Below are 15,308 nucleotides of genomic sequence, written 5' to 3'. Positions count from 1 at the left end.
TCGTCCTATTAATCCACGGAGACAATACATCATTAATCATTTCTCGTGGTGTTACTAGGATTAAAAGGACATAATAAAGCCGAAGACGACGCTAATCCCAAGAATGCTGTCTGGGACCTCCCTGGTTCTTGTCATTCAGTACCATCTACAACGGCAGTAGTTCGTGAGGGCATTAAATGCTTTGTCCGGGTTTTAGTATTAATCGAAGTCTAAAAAGAAAAATTTTTCTCCCTTTGGCGAGAATATTGTTTAGTTGGTCCACCACGCTGATCAGATTAATGGCTTCCCACGATAGGTAATTGGTCTTCCAGTCTTGAGGAGTTTGAAGGAATTTTTTCATCGCCAAATTTTGCCAGGCAAAGAAAAGTTCGCTTTGTTTATAAGTTGAAGGAGGATAATATTGATTGAATTATTTTATGCATGCACATTTATAATGGATTCATCGGAAAAATTTCTCAACTCAGTGAAGCTCTTGTTTTTGCATCAGATTTGGCGAAATCTGACTGAAGAGGAAAACTTTGGTATTTTAAAGACATTTTTATCCTTCTGTTTTTGATAAAGAGCAAAATATAATTAAGCGCATAAAAAAAGAACAGTAAATAAAGCGAAACTCAGACTCTATGGAAACAGATGAATACGGTAATTAATATTTCCTTATTCCGTAAAAATATTATTGAGAAATTTACTTGATTAGTCGCTTCAAAAACTTAAATATTGCAATAATAATAATAAAATTATGTATATAAACAATGTTTGAATGGAAAACACATATGTTGTCAATACTTTGTTTTCTGTAAGGTGTAAAATGGACAATTCAATATTTTTATCCCGATCATGACAGTTGAAGTTAATTAACATATTTTATTTAAAAATATTTTGCAATATCTTAGTATTGAATATGAATATAAAAACAATTTTGTTCAAATTTTAAAAAAATTGTCAAATTATAATTTTTGATTGTCCCTCTGCCATGGAACCAGCCAAGTATTATGTTCTTTTAAGAAAAAAATAATTATTCGTTTTTAAAGCAATACAAGGAAGTGATTTAACTAATATTTGAAGAAATAATATAAATTAAATGTATCATCAATATTGAAGATACAAAACTTAATAACTTAAATACTGATAGAGGGGCTTTGTAACATTGGAATAAAGTTCAATAATTTGCATTGATAGACATGAAAATAAAGGTTACACATTCGATCATTTAATTACAATGCCTTTCTCTTAATTTTGTCTGTTAAATAATTTTCTCGATAAAACTAAACGTTTATGGAGTGATGTATGCCCGAAACTAGCCACAATTTTCAAAAACCCATACTTTCATTTTGAGTTTTTGTAGTATATATATACATAAATGTTCAAACATACTGATGACTTAATATATATGTCAGGAGAAGACTATATTTATTTTTGTTCCAAACCCTTAATTTATTTTTAGTAAATATGAAAATCTTATTTTAAGTTGAGTACTTAAAGAATTTTCTTCTCTATAATAGACTAGTTGAGTTTTTCTTCTAAGCATAGTTAGCATTAAATGTTTCATTACACCCATAATTTTCCAAGCCGCCTTTGAGCAAACACAAACATGCCTCTTTTGTATGTCAGCACAGTCCAAAAGTTTTTAACAACCTCAAACAAACGTTTGAGTGAAAGACAAACAACCCAACCATCGCGTTTTAAAGATTTCAGCACTTGAGATACACATGTAAGAACCATAAATACGTCGTTAACGCCAAAAGCAGGGAATGTGTCCCAAGGGCAAGAACACTTGCTGACAGCGCACACGAGTCCAGCAATTCATACATAGATTCAGGATGCAAGTTGAGGAATGGCCATGTTTGACCTGAGGGTCAAGGTGACACGTCCACTTTGTTGAGGAGCATCTGCAGTGGACAGTGGACCTATCCTTCGACCCATGAGACCATACATGGAGAGGCTGAAATAAAGTGGCCATTTCATTGCTCTTCTGGGGGATATTTGGGTAGAAAAGGCTTTATTCCTTGTACCACACAATTTCTAACTTATTTGTGACAGGAGAAGAGGGATATTACCCATCATCTAAATCTTCCGTTACCATCGTTTCAGCAACATTGCTTATTGTGGTTGGTAGGATAGTTTTATTATACTGAAACAGGGTTTAGAACAAAAATAAAGTGTTCCGAATTTCTTCAGTTTCGTTGGGAAAAATGTAGTTTATTTTGTTGGATTTTGGTTTATAAGTTCAATTTTAAATTTATTAACTAAGAAAGGTTTATGTTTCAAAATTCTGGATCTCGGTAGGGCGTTTATTTATTTCCATGAAGTTACCGGTTATTGTTTTTTACTTAGGGGATATTTATCGAATTCTCTCTATTTTTCAATTTTTTTTTCTTTTATAAGAGTTTGAACAGTGTCTGGTTTAGTAAAAAATTAATAGCTGTAAACATGGGATTTTATTTTTAATTAGATAATATTCACGTGAATATGCTATATTTTTTTGAGCTACAAGATTTTAGAAAGTTCAGTTTTGATGTAAAGTTGATTAACATGCAACATGCATAAGTAAGTGAAGGTTATTGTTTGTTAGTTAGAGAATATTTAGTTTTTTTTAATATTTAATGAGATTTTTTTTTAAAAAGAACTCCGTCCTGAAAAAAAGGTAGTAACACTGGTAATACTGGATTTACCATACAAATTTTACAAGCGTAAGTAAATAATCACGTAAAATTAACTTGAATGAAATATTTTTCAGATGAATGAATTTTTTAAAACTAGAGATAAATCTATAAGACTTGCTTTAAACTTTGGGTCACCAATAGAAAAATCAAAAATTGAGTTTCATTATTTTTTAAATTTATGCTATTAAAGTTGAAATTGAAATTTCATAAATAAATTGATTTTATCAAAATATTTTAGTAAAAATAATTAAATCTTTTATGCAAGATATTTTTCGAACACGTAAAAAAATGATAGTATTCATATTACAATTGGTATATATTTGAAACAACAAATCAGAAATATTAATTAATATTTTGTTTTGACACAGGCATTAAAATAATATTTCATATATTTGAAGTAATTTTATAAGATAATTAATGTATTAAGAAAAAACATTAAATGCTTGAGAAAAATTACAAAGTAACTTAGGCAAGTAAATTCAAATATTAAACAATTTGGCATTAATTTTTATATTGAAACAATTTTTGTTACACAATTTAGAGAGATTAAATGGCGAGCATTTATCTTAGATTTATGCATTAATTACATTTTAATTAAGATTTGACTTATACAGATTTAACAGTTTTAGACCTTACATATTCTTAATTTAACATCTGTATCTACATTCGACAATACAAAGAAAAGACAAGTTGACGCAAAGTAAGCTAAAGAGTTGATAATTTAAATACAATATATTACATAGTAAAAATAATAAAAATCTGCCCATTTGTATGACTTCCATAGCTTCATTACTTTTTCAAACAAATAGCCCTAACGATAATTAATATTTTCTTCCCTCGGCGCTTAGCAATAAACTTAAGAAAACGCAAAGCCGATTACTTACAATCTCAATAAGTATTCCGAACAATCTCTTCTTGTAAGACATAATCCACTTACAAGCAGCTCTTCATATCACGTGACAGGACATTTACCTGACGTCATCATGTCCAAGAAAGATGGAGAGAAATAAGATGTTCTTGCATGTCAACTTGGGGGCCGTCACTCAAGAGGATTTCTCTGATGATGATTTATTTATCCTAGCATGAATAGCCATAAATGAAAAGACTACTACAAAGCCCATTTTTCCAACATTCGATAGATGGAAAACGTCATTTTTTGTATTTAGGGCATTTCGTGATCAGCATCTTATTTGCTGGTTTGAGGGTGAGTTGAGTGGTATTTTTCAGTGATCCTAGTTTAGTTTGAATTTATTTTGTTTAAAACGAATTTTTTTCCCGCCGGAAATTCTTTCTTTTTTTATGGTTGAGACGGAAATAGAGAGTAAAAACTACGGAAGCGGAACAGTTCATGGACAACCGTTTTGGTTGGTCAAACAACAGTTCTATGTAAATAAGTCCATTTATGATATATTTACTTAATTTATACTATGTCTTGTAAATATTATTATATTTTATCGGGGAAGTAATTTTTTAAAATATTAAACAACTCGTGGGGCAATAATATATAATTGCATTTCTATGCAAATATATCTGCATAGTTCTTCTCTGTATTTGTCATAAAGAGCTTAGAAAAACAGCATTAATAAAAAAAACTACGAGAATATATTTCTAACCATATCTTTAATACTATATTTTACATATTTAACATTATATCATGTAATGTGATATAAACTCCCAAAAATGAATTTGAGTTTAAATATTGGATAAAATACCGTATGTTATATTATATTTTCATAATTTTTATCTATTGCATATAAATAGGAAGTTTCGTAACTGTTTTGATATATTTTAGTTTCATAGGAGAAAATATGATACACTGATTTCATGATGTACTACAAACTAACATCAATTTTAAAATGCCACAGACCGAAAATAAGTCATTAAAAATAAAATTTAAAGATCAAACTTCGTTTAAACAGGATTTTCAAAGTAATTTTTTGTTTGAAGAAATTATAAATTCTTTTTATAATTTTAATAAGTGAAATAGGCATTGACTGTAATAAACTCAGACTTTTTGGATGCTTGGATTTTCTTACGACTGTTTAAAAAAATATTTAATTCAATTGTAAATTTCGTTAAAAATAGACAGCTAGATCTTTACTTTATATTAAATTAATTTTTGTAAAAAGATAAAATATATAATATTTTAATAAAGTTATTATTTTTTGAACGCATTACAAATAATTATAGGAAGGTTTTTAAAACTTTTTCTATTTAAAGCAATGGGGAACAACATGTCAGTTATATAAATTTATTTTCGTAGTACATATATATACAAAATTTGATATTTGTACACGATATATTAATTACGTTATTTTTCGTCAGCCTATTACAAATTTTTTTGAAAAACTTTGTAAATTAAAATCAATTGGGGATGGGGAATTATCAGTTATATAAATTTATTTTTGACGAAAAAAGGCAAATAACAAGTACTGAATTGGCAATATCTCAAGCCTAAGGATTATCAGCTAACGTAAGAAGTAAAGAACAATATTAATGCTTTAGATGTCACATTCGCTTTCTTCAGAAATTTCTTGAAGATTTATGGTAAAAATCTAAGATAATAGAGTTGTTTCAGAACCTTGTCGACAATATAAAAATATTAAAAAGAAAAAAAAAATATTTGTATATTTTAAGTTTGGGAATTGGTTGGAAACTAACAATTATAATCAAAAAAATTACTAAAATTTCTAATTTAAGTTACTATTAAAAAGCAGATCGCTATTTTTCTTAAGAATTGCTCGAATATAATTATCATTTACCTGGGGCATGATTTATTTATTTTGGTAATAGCACCTGAAGAAAAAAAGCCACATTACAGTATTTTCTTTTTCTTCTTCTAAATAATAAACTTTTGAGAATTAAGAAAGGAAATTAAAAAAAAAACTTTGAGGAAATGCTATTGATTGAAATGATGATGCTAATAATAAACTTTTGAGAATTAAGAAAGGAAATTAAAAAAAAAACTTTAAAGAAATGCTATTGAAATTAAATAATAAACTTTTGAGAATTAAGAAAGGAAATTAAAAAAAAAACTTTGAGGAAATGCTATTGATTGAAATGATGATGCTAATAATAAACTTTTGAGAATTAAGAAAGGAAATTAAAAAAAAAAACTTTGAGGAAATGCTATTGAAGTAAAAATTGAGTTAGGGAATTGGTTAGAGATACTAACAATTAAATAAAAAAAATATTTTACCGTTACTATTAAAAGGCAGATCACCACTTTTCCTAAGAATTGGTCAAACATAATTATCATTTGCCGTGGACTTTATTTATTTATTTTTTGGTAATAGCACCTGATGAAAAAAAAACACATTTCAGTATTGTTTTCCTTTTTTTTAAAAATAACACATTTCTCAGAATTAAGAAAAAAATATAAGAAAATGTTAATGCTTTTTTTCGGAAGTGGAAATTTTTTTAAATTATTTTTTTGCATTTGTTTGTATTGTAGTAAACATTTTAAATCTTTTTCTACTTAAATCAACGATGAACAACATATCAGTTATATACATTAAATTTTGAAAAAAAAGGTACAAATTTTGAAATTTTTAAATATCTTAATTACGTTATTTTTCGTCAGCCTATTAAAATTGTTTCAAAACTTCTGTTAATTGAAATCAATAGGGAGCAATATATCATTTATATAAATTTATTTTTTACGAAAAAAAAAATACAAATAACAAGCACTGAATTGGCAATATCTCAAGCTTAAGGACTATCAGCTAACGTAAGAAGTAAAGAACAATATTAATGCTTTGGATGTCACATGCCGCTTTCATCTAGAAGTTTCAAGAAGATTTATGGTAGAAATCCAAGATAATAAAGTTGTTTCAGAACCTTTTCGATAATATAAAACGTTTTAACAGAAAAAAAGTATTTCTACTTGAAGTTAGGGAATTGGTTAGAGATACTAACAATTAAAAACAAAAAAATTACTTTACCGTTACTATTAAAAGGCAGATCACCATTTTTCTTAAGAATTGGTCGAACATAATTATCATTTGCCGGGGACTTTTTTTTTTGGTAATAGCACCTGAAGAAAAAAAAGCCACATTACAGTATTTTTTCCCTTTTTTTCTAAATAACAAACTTCTACGAATTAAGGAAGGAAAAAAAAAACTTTGAGAAAATGCTAATGCTTTTTTTTTCTTTGGAAGTGGAGAGAACTTTGTAAATTTTTTTGCATTTGTTTGTATTTTTAATGTTGGAGTGAAGAATTAATTAGGTGATTACGTATGATTGGAGACACCGTGGTATAAACATTTTTTAAACCTAGTTTCAAAAATTAATATTCCTCCTAAATCTCTTTTTTTTTTAGAAAAAAAAGAAAACTAAGTTTAAAAATCTTTAAATAAAAGTATTTTGTAAAAAGTGAGCTAAAAACAAAGTAATTACTTTTTTGTTGCAATGATTTCTGGTACTAATACCGCCTTATTGTTTTAATTATGCAAGACAAAATGATCATGATCAGCGAAAGGAATTAAATATTTACTTCTTTGTTTTTTATTTTGCTAAAATAACTTCAGAATGTCAGATTTCATTATAAAAAAGTTGGTTAATATAAATTTTTAAATGATGTTTTCAAATGTAAATCTGAAATTTCTGAAGTGGACATAAAAAGATTGGCACAAATTTTAGGGTTTTACGAATTGTAAAAATTGCTAAATATTGAATTTTTAAATATGCTGAAATCATTTTAATGCAAGAAATGTTCAAAATATGTTTTTAACATTGTTTTGCAAATAAATTTCATATTACATATAAATTAGCATTCTGTATTTGCTAAAATGTTAACATTAGTCGACGTGTTAAATATTATCATGTGGCTTACAAGCTAAGAGTTATTTTCAGAAAATAAAATAGTGTTTAAATGGTGTTTTTAATTACAAAGGTTTTAAGTATTAAAACTACTCTAGTTGAAACACAGTTAGATTTAACGAAAACTAACTAAATAAATAGAAACAAGGTTATGATTATTATGTATTACGATTATCCATTATGCATTATATATATTGTGCTTCATTTTATAGTTACAACGTTTAAAAATTATAATGCTATTTTGTATTAGGAATCGTCCCTTTGTACTATTTACGCTACAAAAATATATTTGCAGAATTCTGAGAATGCTGAGGTTTTATATTTTTATTAGGAAATGACTCTTTATTGAAAATTCCCAGTTTACGCTTTTAAAAGAATATATACATTTAGCAATGTTTTCATTGTCATTAAATATGAGTAAAAAAAGTAATAAGATATTAATAACCTTTCATCTCCAATTTTTGTCTGAGAATTTTTTAATTGGAATATAGTTTTGTCTCGAAACACCTGCTGAGAAAATAATATTTTGGGGAATTTTGGTCTCTTTAAAGTACTAAAAATCAATCATGCAGAACATATGACGACTTGAATGGGTAGTTTTTAGTAGTTTTGTATTATAAATTTGGATAATTTTTACGCAGACTTTATAAGTCACTCTGAAATTGGTAACATCACATTGCTGTTGTTAAATTGCAAAAATTGCCTTCAATTTAATAGTAAACAAAATCTTTAAATTGCAACTTATTCTTATTAATAACTGCTGTAAAAGTATTCTTATAACGGTGACAAACACACCTTGAGTAGTGGTGGCTTAGGAGATAGAGCACTCGCCTCCTAGTGAAGTGCCCTGGGTTCGAATCCCAGCGATAACTGGATTACTTGATACGAAATCCGCACTCGGCTCGCGTCGACCACAGTGCTGAAGCAAAATATCCTCAGTGATATCTTCATCAAATTAAGGGTAAAAGTCCCCTTGCCCTCGGGTTAACTGTAGAAGGTTTTCATGCTTTTCCCAATATAACGCAAATGCAGGTTAGTTCCAACAAAAAGTTCTCCACGAACGCAAATCTTTCCCAAGCCAGGAGTTCCTTTGTTTTCTGGATTGGGTTCAAAATTACATAGCTACGGGGTTGAACATTGGTAGTTGTAACCTCAAAATTGGATCGTGTGTTCAATGACTGTTATAAAAATGAAAATTAAATAAACACACCTTAAATACTAGAATTGGAAATTGAAATAATACCATCAAATAAACCAATAGGAATCATCGTTCTAACAGCTTAGCAAAAAAATGTTTCCCACGCTACTTGTGCGTGATGGATAAATTTTTACTCAAAAAAGCGAAGAAAAATCAAAACTGCAATGCTCGAATGAGATTCACAAATCAATAATCTTCTTCAGCTATAACAGAAAAGCGAGGTGAAAAACCACTTTTCATAGAAAATTGCCCAAAGGGAGTTTAACGGAAGATGGAGAAAAAAATACAGTGAGGAAAAAAATAACGAAATCAACAAATACCGTTTTTTTTATTTTATATAGATATATTTAAAAAAGAAACACAAAAAATACGGGAAAAAAGAAATCGAAGATGCGCAGACAAGCAAAAACCACCTAGTTTTGACGGGTTAATACCGAGTTCAGATTTTTGGTCCATCCTCTTCGTCTTTCTTATCGTGGGAGATATCTACCGGAGAAGAAAAGAAAAAAGAAAAGAAAAGGTTGACTTTCCAATAAAGTTCTCAGTATCTTTAGCTATTTTTTAGGTGTTAGTGAGGGCCCGAAATTGGAATTTTTTTTCTGTTTTCAAGACAAGTTCAAGTTGAGTTGAAAGCAAGGAGTATAAATTTGAGGAACATAAAATTCTTAAGAATTGTCAGGTATTAATTTTTGGGAGTAAATTCATGATGAAAGTAATGCAGCATTTGGAAGCTAATTTATAAAAATTAATTTGTGAAATATTTTTTATTAAAAACAAAAATGCTCGATATAAGTGTTATTCAAAAATGAAATATACTTAAAACAAATCAATTAAAAAAAATTCTATTAGTTAAAATATTTATGAAAATCAAGCACAATTTCGAAGAATTCTAAATATGAATACACGAAGACTATTGGTCAATACTTCGAACAATGCAAGATTGCACAGCAATCTTCGGTAGTTGGGGAGCATCAGCAATAAGGAGAAGGAGAAAACTAATTTTCGAAATTTTTATGGACAGAAAATTCTGCATCATAAAGCTATCAAAAAGCATATATGAAAATATTGAATTGTCCGAAACCTCTTTATACAATGTATATGCTGGGATAAAGATGCAGTAAAATTCTAAAGTTACTTTAATTTAAACATGTGTTTAGGAGCTAATAAATAGCATTAAATTAAAAAAAAAATTTAATGTTATTAAAGTGATCCAAGCTAAAATACAAGTGTGAACATATCCGTAAAGACAGTGACCTAATTTAAAAAGCATAGCAAAAATTCTCCAAAAAGATAGTCAAAGGATCCAATTAAAAACACAAGCGGAAACCATCGATACATTTAGTAAAGTGATCCAATTAAATACACAATTGGAAATCATCCGAATGAAGTGATCCAATTTAGCCAGTGACATAATTTAAAAAGTACAGCAAAAACCATCCAAAAAGATAGTCAAAGGATCCAATTAAAAACACAAGCGGAAACCATCGATACATTTAGTAAAGCGATCCAATTAAATACACAAGTGGAAATCATCCGAATGAAGTGATCCAATTTAGTCAGTGACATAATTTAAAAAGCACAGCAAAAACCATCCATAAAGATAGTCAAAGGATACAATTAAAAACACAAGCGGAAAACATCGATACATTTAGTAAAGCGATCCAATTAAATACACAAGTGGAAATCATCCGAATGAAGTGATCCAATTTAGCCAGTGACATAATTTAAAAAGCACAGCAAAAACCATCCAAAAAGATAGTCAAAGGATCCAATTAAAAACACAAGCGGAAACCATCGATACATTTAGTAAAGCGATCCAATTAAATACACAAGTGGAAATCATCCGAATGAAGTGATCCAATTTAGTCAGTGACATAATTTAAAAAGCACAGCAAAAACCATCCATAAAGATAGTCAAAGGATACAATTAAAAACACAAGCGGAAAACATCGATACATTTAGTAAAGCGATCCAATTAAATACACAAGTGGAAATCATCCGAATGAAGTGATCCAATTTAGCCAGTGACATAATTTAAAAAGCACAGCAAAAACCATCCAAAAAGATAGTCAAAGGATACAATTAAAAACACAAGCGGAAAACATCGATACATTTAGTAAAGCGATCCAATTAAATACACAAGTGGAAACCATCCGAATTAAGTGATCTAATTTAAAAACACAAACGGCAACCATCGGAATTGTTTGTAATGTGATCCAATTTAAAAACACAAACGGAAACCATCGAAAATTTGTTGAAGTGATCCAATTTAAAAACACCAGCGAAAACTATCCAAAAAAATGTTAAAAAGTTCCGATTTAAAAACGATCCAAAAAATTTTCTCTCACTTTTGTAAGTGACATATTTTACGGCATGAAAGTTTCTGGAATGGGTTGCGAAATGGAGTCACTATGCCAGGCACCAACAAGGGAAAGACAAAGTAGCCACTTCCCATGCGCATCAATCGCCACATTACATATAATGTACGATGTGTTTAATAATAACAGTAGTTGGCGTCTAAAGTTGCACGCCTTCCATAAATCACGTGGTGTATCGATCGATAGTCGAGGATGGAAGAGGTCAACTTGGGTTGAAACGTTTAAAATTGATGCAGTTCATCAGCAGAGAGGTCAGAGTGTGAGCTTTAAAAACCCTCTTTGCGTAAGGCCGGAGGTTGAAGGAATGATACAGCATAGGTTCATTGGGTAAATTGTTGTTTACGCTTTATAATTGAAGAAGATAAGCTGACCTTCTTGTTGATAGAGAGCTATTCCTATCTGTCAACTTCTTCGTTAAACAGTATTGATAAACTATCTTTTTTAGAATAATTTGTTTTTAGCTAATGAAATTAGGTATGCACAATCCGTCACCGATGAATGGATAGGCGTGTGCTGAAAGAATATATTAGAAAGTTTTTTTTTTCTTCTTTATCAGTGATGAAATTAATTTCATTAATAAATGCTTCGCCCTTCGAGTTTTATCAGTCTTTGTCAATTGATTGTGATTTGAAGGTAATTGAAGGACAAAGGACTCAGAAGAAAAAAACTGCTAAAAATTTAGTTTTTCAATCATCGGGAGGTGTAACGGGTAATTTATCGAGTAATTTCCTGAGAAAATGATACTCTAAAAACGTTTTTGACAGATTTATAGCAAGTAGAGGTTGCGATTTTCAAGTGTTTTCTTTGTAAATATACAGTTAGTTTTATGGAATCTTGTTTTGATGCCTTTTTAACAGTGATTATAGTATAAATGGATTAAACAAAATTTATTTTAAATCAATATGATCATTGTTGTTCATTGCAGAAAGAGCTTTTTTTTTAAAAAAAAAGTTCAATGTTTTGTGAAAAAAACTTTATATTAGTTATCAAATTAAGGAATACTTTTTAATTTTAGTTAACGTGTGAAATTAAAATTTAGATAATAACTAAAACACATAAACATATATATATATATATATATATATATATATATATATATATATATATATATATATATATATATATATATATATATATATATATATATATATATATATATATATTATTATTATTCTAAATGTTTTGAATGGATTTTAAGATATCTGGAGGCGACAAAAAAACTTCCCATTTGGTAATTTTTCAAAGATTTATCAATTTGCTTAAACATTTAAAATTTTCTGCATTATTGATGTAGTTTTATTTAGATATAAAATATTTTAAAGAAAAATTTTTAAAAACAAAATGGAAATATATTTAACAAAATGGTCCTAAAGACCAGGGATAAGGAGGTTTTTAATTAAACTTTTATAAATAATAAAGGAAATCTTGCTCGCAAATGAAATTAAATGAGTCAAATTCAAGTTTTTAGGTTATATGTCGATGAAAGATTGATCTTTAAATAAGTATTATTTATTTGTCTTGTATTATTATCTTGTATTCTGAAATTTAACTCATCGTATTGCATGAGATCATTACATAAAGAGCAGAAATGGCGATTTTTTTTTATCAAAAGCATTATTAAAAGATCTCTCTTGATCAATTTGGAAATTTTGCTTCTCATTGTAGTGCCATGAGTCCTTAAATACGTATTTATGATATTTTAAAAGATTACGTCGGGTAATAAATCGTTTGCTGCATTTATACAAATACTTGATCTTGGAACTGTAGACTAGATTTCTGATTCTTAATAAAACAAGGAAAACATCGTTTAAGGGATGAGATTCTCTTTATTGACAATTTAAATAATATTTATAGCATCTCTCAGGTCCCACAATTCAAGAGTAAACTCGCCGAAAATATTAATGCATAATGAACTTAATGAAAAATAAGAATTCTATCAAACGGCAACGGTCGCCATAGCAACGCATGCAATGACGACGCATGCGCACTGTTTACTCTTGAACAATCGTGACTAATTCGGGTGATAGGAATTTAAATCTTAAATAAGTTTTGCTCCTAAAGTTACAGATTTTTTTAAATGGAATTTTTTGTTTATTTTCTGCCGAATTGTACAAGTTTAAAAATGTTATACATAATGCGGGGTTGCGTAAATGTTACGACAAGCTTCAAGCGAAAGTAGGGCACATTATCAGGATTAAACACATGTCCGGAAATGTTGCATACGCGGCTTAAAACTTGTTCAGAAGCACACGAAGAAACAGTTCACAACAGGGAATTGCCCCTAGTCTTGTACGACAACATAACCGGGCATCAGTTCCTATGCTGTTTAAATCTTGATGATGTCCTTAACTCTCCAAAAAGTTAGCCTCAACATTTATGCTACGTCTTTTATATATATAACGTTTTTAAACTTGTACATTTCGATTTAAAAAATACTAGAGAAATCGTAAAAAAACTATAGATTGGAGCGAGAAATTATTTTCAGATTTGAAATCAGCGATACAAAACAAAATCTCTGTAAAAAAAAATCTCATACAAGCGAAAAAAAATGTTTCTTAGTGTTATACAATCTAGTTTTTTCAATGTTATAAATTTCAAGATAAATTTGTTAGTTGTACATAAATATAAATAAACAAAAATAACAGCAAACTTTGTTTCTTGACGCTAAGGAAAGTTTTTGTTTACTGAACCCGAAACTTATTCGTTCCATTATTTGCGCTTTATTGACGTTGTTTAACTATATTATTACGTAGCATCAAGTATTAGCCTATTTTAATTAGTATAACTGCATATCACCTTTGATAAAAGAACAATGCACTTATTTTCAACCGAACCTTATTTGATTCAAATAAAAGTTTTGATATATTTATTTATTTATTTCATCTCAGCTTTATGTTCTGGAAGAGAGTGTTAACGGGAAAGATCTTTCTACCATCACTGTTGCCATCGTTTAAGATAAACTAGCTCTCAGGAAATGTGATTGGTACCAAGAGGCCGTAAGTTAGGTCCAACATTGTGTCTTCGTAACCCTGAGGGTCGTAATTCGATCGTCCACTTCGACCGATGGTCAAAAAAAAACCCGAGCACCATCGACTTTTCAATAAAAGTTATTTCCGCCCTTCGATCGTGCGGAGGAGATGGGATTTTTATTTCTCTATTTTTATTTTTGATTGTTGTTGTTTTTTCTTCTTCTTTTTCTTCTTCTTATTCTACCCTAACCAATATTTTTGTTTGCTATGTTTGTCTTTTATTTCTGCAATACTGGGGCATTCTTTTTGTTTATATATTTTATCAAGAATTCGGGAAGAACTTTTTGGTAACAATTGAGTGAAGACTTCGACTTTCAATTGTGATTGTTTCAATGTATGAGGATATGCTGAGTTAAAAGCAATTGATGTGACGGTCTCAATAGTTTACTTTTTAATAGCAATAATAATAATATTAAATTAATAAATAAATAAATAAATAAATAAATAAATAAATAAATAAATAAATAAATAAATAAATAAATAAAATAAAATAAAGGGCAAGTTCCCAAAATCAACTTTAAATTGGGATTGTCTCAATGTAAGATGAGAATACTGGGTTAAAAAAAATTGATGTGAGGATCTCATTAGTTTGCTTTTCTAAAATAATAATAATAATAAATAAAAATAAATTTTAAAAAAAAACGAGCAAGTTCCCAAAAACAACTTTAAATTGTGATTTTTTTTCAACGTATGAGGACAATGCTGGGTTAAAAGTAATTGATGTGACGGTCTCAATAGTTTACTTTTCGAAAAAAAAAATTTAATAAATAGATAAATAAGTAAATAATAAAATAAAAAAATTAAGAGTAAGTTCTCCAAAAAAACTTTAAATTGCTATTGTTTCAATGTATGAGGACAATGCTGGGTTAAAAGAAATTGATATGACGGTCTCAATAGTTTACTTTACACTTTTTTTTTTCTATAAATAAATTGATAAATAAGTAAATAAATAAAATTAAATAAATGAAGAGCAAGTTCCCAAAAACAGCTTTAAATTGTGATTGTTTCAATATATGAGGAGAATGCTGGTGTTCAAAGTGATTAATGAGATGTTCTCAATAGTTTGGTTAAAAAAATAATAATAAATGAATCAATCAATAAATAAATAAATAAAATTAAATACAAAAATGAAGAGTAAGTTCTCAAAATCATCTTTCAATTGTGATTGTTTCAATGTATGATGAGAATGCTGGGTTGAAGCGATTGCTGTGACGGTCTCAAT

General features: G+C 28.5%; 1 protein-coding gene across 7 annotated transcripts in view; it reads right to left on the bottom strand.

The window, feature by feature from the left end:
* LOC107440397 (irregular chiasm C-roughest protein) overlaps positions 1 to 15,308 on the bottom strand; it is a 441,495-nt gene that overhangs the window by 222,987 nt on the left and 203,200 nt on the right. Inside the window, exon 5 of one of the 7 annotated variants that reach the window (XM_087150105.1) lies at positions 6,605 to 6,696. The exons of the other annotated variants lie outside the window; for them this stretch is intronic. The gene's annotated coding sequence lies outside the window, so the exon portion shown is untranslated. The remainder of the gene's footprint in view (positions 1 to 6,604; positions 6,697 to 15,308) is intronic. 7 annotated transcript variants of the gene reach the window in all.

The sequence above is a fragment of the Parasteatoda tepidariorum genome, chromosome 8, assembly GCF_982258835.1.
Source record: "Parasteatoda tepidariorum strain Cologne lab strain chromosome 8, Ptep-v5.0, whole genome shotgun sequence".
In the NCBI taxonomy this organism is placed as follows: Eukaryota; Metazoa; Arthropoda; class Arachnida; order Araneae; family Theridiidae; genus Parasteatoda; species Parasteatoda tepidariorum.
Note: the sequence above shows the minus strand (reverse complement) of the source record. Positions and strands in the feature narration are given on the sequence as shown.